The 7165-nt window shown below is 40.7% G+C and overlaps 1 pseudogene; it reads left to right on the top strand.

The window, feature by feature from the left end:
* The first annotated feature begins 4763 nt into the window (after window positions 1-4763).
* On the top strand, window positions 4764-4881 carry LOC126419811 (5S ribosomal RNA; annotated as a pseudogene).
* The last annotated feature ends 2284 nt before the right edge of the window (window positions 4882-7165 follow it).

Below are 7165 nucleotides of genomic sequence, written 5' to 3'. Positions count from 1 at the left end.
TGAGGCTAGCCTCTTCAAGTGCCGGAAGGCGCCTCATCGCGTACGGCTATCAAGGCGACTGTCGAAATTAGAAAGCAATATTGCAATTCTAAATCGTCCCACATTACACCGTGAGAGCTCCAGAAATATAACTGGTATTTATTGCCGAGTTTATCTAATACGATTGAATGTTGGCGTCGATAGTTTCACCAGTCACTTGTCAGTGTTGACTCTGAACGTGACCATAGAGACTGTCTAACGCTGTGGTTAACATGGAAAAACAAGTATTCATGTTATAAATGCTCGTACAGACATCCTGATGTAGATTTCTGCAGTTTCACTGAACTCTTCACGTGATTTATTCGGACATGGAGATCGCTTAAACAGGTCAGTGAGGCTTGTTTCCCCCATTCTTTTTTAAAAAAGCTTATATTTCCATAATATGGCAACATAACAATTGTGAAGCTGTATTACTGTACACCCGGCGGATCGAAGAATAAATCCTGTGTCTCTCTGTCTGAAACATTATGAGTGAATATAAGTTTTTCTTGTTGAATTGAAAAGAAACAGCCGAAGTTTCACTCATTTACATTGCTACTCACGAACAATCTTCCACATTATCGTGAAGTTTCAAAATTTGTCGATTTCTTTTTTCTCCCTCACGATGTGTCAACAAAATTGTGAAGTCATTGGTGAAATTTTCATAATTTTGAGCTCACACGTTATGAGTCTATTTTCTTTTTTAATTAAATACAGCATAAAAGAAGATTTTCGCTATTATCGGTATTGTTGATTGACTAGACAGTGGAACATTGACCAATAAATAATAAATATGAGACGGTGCTCAAGGAAAGGTGACGGGAAATAAAAATAACTTGTCCGAAGGCCCGCAAGAGCAGTAAATCACTTAACACGATTTGCGGGACAAAAAGGCTGCGTGAAGCAAAGAGAGACTTTCCAGTGAAAGAAAGAAGAGGTGACTGATGCACTGCTCATGCATTTAATGAATTATTGTGCCTCCTGGTGATTTCGGTCACCGTACTCGTAGGACAGTAAGAAATAATGTTCGACTAAGTACATTAACGCCGGCCAAAAAAGGTATTCTATGCTTCACATTCTGGTGTCGTGCACAAGTTTTTTAAACTAAATTCCGTCTGAAAAAAAAAAACTATTTAAGAACAATAAGATATCACTTCTTTGATTTCTGTCAGACCCATCAGTAGAAACTCGCTCTGTTCGCGGACGTCACCTTTGCATGATAACAATCGACGGAATTTTGCTCCATTCTTTTGACATCTACGCTTTATTACTCGGGCCAAAAGACAGAAATATCCTAAGCAAACAAAAGCTAGACGTCACAAACAGATCCCACTGATAAATGCAAGCAATCGCTGACAATTCCAACTGTCATTGACGGTACACAACTGCTATCATTTCTTCTAGCGGGAGCAGTAGACAAAGTTGATCATTGTTAGTGGCTGAGAAGCCGTGTAGGAGTTCAGTCGCTTAAGTCGGAAAAGCTTCCCTTATTTGTTTCGCTCTGGGTAATTTTCCTCAGTCAATGAGACACTGCGAAGAGCGCTGGAACTTAACTCTGGCTGCTGACGCACAGTCCCGTGATACACAATTGTAGATGATGAAAATTTCTTCAACACCAGCATTCGCAGCGACAACATCGGTATTGAAGTGCTAAGGTGAAGCAAACGGCACACATCTCCATCATCAAATTAACTGATCCACTTATTCTTATAGCATTTTCGACTCTAATGGTATCATTGTCTACAGAACGTTGAAACGTGTTCTTGATTTGTTCTTACGATAGTATGTAGTCTGCGCATGGCACAGATAGCAATTCAGCTTTCGTATTGTGGGCTCCACTTATTTTATTTCTTACACAAAAAGGGAAGAAAAATGTGATCCATCCAGATAATTCAAGGATGTTTTCTTTTACTATTCCATATATCAGTTACAGATACTGCTGAGTGTTTACTGTAATTGTTTTTTCCCTCTCTAACTAATGAAAGTTTATTCAGTTAACAGCTGGAAAATTCTGGCACCTTTATCAATAACTATTATCTAACTGCTGAAAAAGAAAATTGTGACATCATGAAGGGACTGTAGAGAAGGTGTATACTGCATATTTTGCGGCATATGAATAATACAGACATAAATTCCTTACTGTAATCGGTCTCTGAGAGCCCTGTCTATCGATTGGGATCTTCATCTTCACACTGTCTTGCTTGGACTGACCCATGTTATGTTTCTCTACGTCTTTCATGCAAAGCCTCCCGCTTCTAACTTTTCACTTCCTATTTCGGTGGCAAGCGCTGTAGTAATAGAGGAGAAAGTGTATATACAGGCACCGTCTTTTGTTTTTGACTGAAAGGTGCAGTAATTTCTTTTGGAAACATCTTATATTTTTTACCATCATTAACAACTGTAAAAAAATTATAGGGGACCAAACGTTATTTTATTCAAAATGAATTTCACGAAAAGCATATCTAAAAGAAAAATTTGTGTTAAAGCACTAAAAACGGGATATAAATTTGCTCTCCTCTCCTCAAAAAAAGATCAAAAATATGTTTATAATATTTTAATAGAACTGCGTAAAACAATACCAAACGGTAGATAAAGACTACAAATAGAAACTTGCATATTTTCCTGAAATGCACAAGTTGCTCTTTGTAGACTAGCCCAGAGTTTTGTATTATTTAATGAAAATTTATTCAAATCTTTCTTAAATGAACATCAAACCAAAAACTGTTTACAGAAATCGCTAGTAGCCCTTTCAGCCTCAGCGCAGTCTAAGTGTTTCCACATTTGGCACATAACGCAGTCATTTAACCCACACTTTTCCCGAGTGCCTTGAGAGAACCTTTCACGAGAAAAGATACAAGATGCATTACACGAGTCTGATGTGTACCCGTTAATAATATCCAGGTCATTCATCGCCGTCCACAAGAGCAGTTTCACAGGAATCTGCTGAGTTCGTAAGATGAATTTTTCTTTTTTTGGAAGTCTTCGGTTCGCCCACCTCTGCTCCCTGGCTGGCCTTTCCCGGGACAACTAAACGACCTCTTCTTGATGTCACATTTGACAAGTGACTTGATCAACTGATTTTTATATGGAGTTCCAGTGATGAGGCTGGTGTTTGCTGCTTTGTGCCCCATAGTGGAGGTTATCTTTTTAATGTTGGAGACAAGAGACTACATTTTATATCCTCGGAGAACATTTGCAGTGTTTCAGCAACCTCATCAATTGGCATAGCTAGAGCCTGATGTCCTTGTATATTAGGATAAGTTGAAGCAAAATCAGATGATGTCGATGGTCCAGGAAAAGCGTATAGTAGAGCATAAGATTCATAAACATTGTTTTCTACTGCAGAACAAGTTTTTCTTGCAAGCAATTAAACTGCTATAAAGGCAGAGTTGGTGAAGAGGTAGAGGTTCATAGAATATAACACGTTTTGTTCGAACCCGTTTATGTTTCCTCGGCCGTTTGGGCACGAAGATGGACTTGGCCGAAAACCTCTGCAAAGACGAAGAATGTGAGAGGACATCCATTCTGATGCAACCATACTCTCACTGCATCGCTGTAGTACGTTTTCAGAGGCTCCATGAACGTCTTATCTAGAGGCTGCAGTTCGTGGGTGCAATGAGGAGGAAGTGAGATGATAGTCACGTGGTATATTCTGGCCAAGTAAGTGACATCTCGATTACGATTTTGGCTACAATGACCACCCAAGTTGAGGAAACAGCCTTAGGGCATGTCTTCTCAATTAAATGAACGAATCATTCGATGAAAAAATTGTTTTGAACCCTTCCTGAACGACGGACTCTATCAACTGCACAAGCAGGGTATTCTCTCATCAGAGCTTGGATATTGCTGGTTCTGGGAAGAATTACCACTGGCGGGACATAAAGACCCTACCTTCCCATTCATGCTATAACTGTGATTGTAGCTCCTCTCTCTGCGGACGTTACGGCTGCAGTTTATTTGCTCCCCTTTCATCCCTGTCACTTTAGGAATTATGCTCTGGACAATAGGCAAGCCTATCTCATCCATGTTGTACACTCGGTCTGCTGGATATGAGTGTTTGTTGAAAGCGTCTGCCAGTAGAACAAAGAAACCCAAGGCTCTAGCATATAATGCTCGACAAGGATTGCAAATTGACAGCTGATCCTTGTATCTCCGAAGAAAAAGATCAGCTCGAGCTCTTCCTGCTTCTCCTCCCTTGAAACGGGTTGTCGAGCTATTTCTCTGGGCAAGTAAATGTGTCATTCTCAGGTATGACAAAGTACAACCAAAGAATTTTCTGCTCCGTCACACACAAGGGGTAAGAAACTAATAGCTAATCGAGCTTTACATTTAAAAAATGTTTTGTTTCAAGACTTGCCACTTGAACCACTTGCTTCGGGGTTTTATCGAGTTTAAGAAATTTCTCAATTCTTACGTTGTACTCCGAACGTTCTTGCAGCACCTTACATGTAAGCCCGTTTGGCTTTCACAGCTGCTGTAGTACATAGCAGCAGAGGTTTATCCCATTGATTCTTCTGGTTATTGCATTCCTAACGTTTCTTCATTCTCGGCATTCTGCAACAACCAGAAAAAAATCATTATTAGTAGAATCTGAAACACAAGATTTAGATACATTTATTACTATGTTAGTTACGGTTATCAAATTAATCGAAATCCGAGTAGACGTTTGCCATAAAAATTATCAAGATGTTATATGTTGTTTAAGAGGAAAGAAGGAATAATTACCGTCACCTTTATGTGGGGGCGTCAACGGCCTTGTCGCAGTGGTAACACCGGTTCCCGTCAGATCACCGAAGTTAAGCGCTGTCGGGGTGGGCTAGCACTCGGATGGGTGACCATCCGGTCTGCCAACCGCTGCTGGCAAGCGAGGTGCACTCAGCCCTTGTGAGGCAAATTGAGGAGCTACTTGATTGAGAAGTAGTGACTCCGGTCTCGTAAACTGACATTCGGCCGGGAGAGCGGTGTGCTGACCACATGCACCTTCATATCCGTATCCGGGGACGCCTGTGGGCTGAGGATGACACGGCGGCCGGTCTGTATCATTGGGCCTTCCGTGGCCAGTTCGGAAGGAGTTAAATTTTTAAATGGGGGCACATATTTGCATCATTCCCACCTAAGCAAGACGGCGTCAATCACATGTAAATAACGGAGGTCATGACTCAAGACACGCTTCTGAAAGTTGCTTAGGATTCTGCTTCCCGCAGATCATTGTAAAATTATTTTAAAGTAACCAAAATAAAACGATTTCACATACCTGCCAAACGTTTGCTATCCAGAACGAACGCCAGTCCGCACAATACCCGGTGCTTCATCTACGCTACTTCAAGGAAAGGTTCCAGGCGTTTATTGTCCTCTTCTATCAACAAGTGTCACCGTTCACAATTCCTGGCCGCTACTCTGCAGAATCTGCTATAACCGCTTAGGGAGTGGTGCCCAGATTTACATGTTTCCCTACATCAGACCAGATCCCAAAGGCTTCATCATTCGGGTGCAATTTTGTTTAAACAGGAAGTTAGTAGTTCCTGAAACACGAGCTGGTCGGAGAAACGGACTTGGCTTAAGTTATACGAGTGGAATGCCGTTTCTGTGTAAATTGAAATGTAAGATTTTATATCCCTGAATTCCTATACTGAGACCTTTTTTTATCTTTTTAAGAAGTGAATTGTTACACCACTTTAGTTTAGGCCAGTTTAATAAGTTATTGTGATACTCATATATGTTATAGACATCGCCATTTATCTCTAAAAGCAAATAGTATTCGCTACACTTCATTACAACAACGTTTAATGGGGAACCACGTATATTTCCAGAGGAAAGAAAAATTCTTTGCGCAGATGCGCCACAGTTCAGAGCACCCGAATGCTACAAACTTTATCATCCGCCTTTGAATGGTTGATTGATCAGCAAGGTCCGGAGAAAGTGATTTATTACTTTTGAGTTTCTTTCTTAGACAATGTGAAATCGGCCTTGACCTTTCCTTCCTCACTTTCGAAACGAAATCTGCCTGCCGAGCTGTGGGTGCTACATAATACGCCCGAACATTTCCTAATGGCGGACACCTTCTCTGCAAGTCAAACGTGAGGCCCGTGCGTTGACGAAGGTAGTTTAGCGTATCTGGCGTGGTATTTGGGAAACGTTATCAAACTAACTCATCTCTGCAGCGGAAACACTAGCTGGAATAGGAGACAAAAAGACATGCAGCTAAATCACAAAATTGCAACTTTGAATTTCATAAATTTTTGAGTTACACTTCTCATCCAGAAAGTAAAATGAGCCCACGGGTTAATGCCTCGCTGACTGTGGGGTCATCCCGGTGCGCCTTGATGGTAATTGTGGATATAACGAACTTCTAATTGGGGTCATATAGTATTATTCATGTACATACTCGTTATTTTGAATGGAGCTTAGGATCTGCCTTACACTAAGAGACTGGTTAACGGTTCCATGTCAGATAACTTTTGTAATCTGAAGCTGTACAAAACTCCCTAAAAAGATCTGCGTTACAATCTGAAAGACTACCATTACTTCCCTCTTCTTAGTTTCAAAAGGAAATGATATTATGAAAAAGTTTTTCGTCGTTTCAAATTCGAGTTTATAAGCTCAATCGGTTTCCTGCCGAATAAATCATTACTTTTATTGGCATTGGGAGTATCGCCGAAACACTGTAGCTGTCTTTCAGCATCAGGAAACTGATTCAACGAATTATATAGCCTCTCTGAACGATTGAGGAAGCCGAAACGTGGTTTTCGGCAAACCATAGTATCCACAGAGACGCATAATTTAGTTGTTAATTCTTGTATCAACCGAGTTATTGAAGAAAACGTGATTTTTTTTAACGTGACAATATACTTTTTAACGACAATCGAAAGCTCTAGAACAGACCAGTACAGTGATACGATATTTATTAATTTCGACGTTGAAACTTTTCGCAAAAATGTCGGAGAAACGTGTTCAGATTGAGAGGTAAAGGCGGCTGGACTCGGCTATTGCGGCGTAATCATCGCCAAGGGGACTGTCGTTTCAGGTTGTGTCGTCGTATCACGTCTGTAGGTTGTGTAGTTGTTTCCACAGCAGCTGTCCACTTAAACATGGGTAAGTAATCGCATTCGAAATAGCTTTCCTCAGCGCCATTTTACAGGCTAGAAGT

The sequence above is a fragment of the Schistocerca serialis genome, chromosome 1 (genome assembly GCF_023864345.2).
Source record: "Schistocerca serialis cubense isolate TAMUIC-IGC-003099 chromosome 1, iqSchSeri2.2, whole genome shotgun sequence".
In the NCBI taxonomy this organism is placed as follows: Eukaryota; Metazoa; Arthropoda; class Insecta; order Orthoptera; family Acrididae; genus Schistocerca; species Schistocerca serialis.
This window is presented reverse-complemented; position numbering and strand designations above follow the sequence as displayed.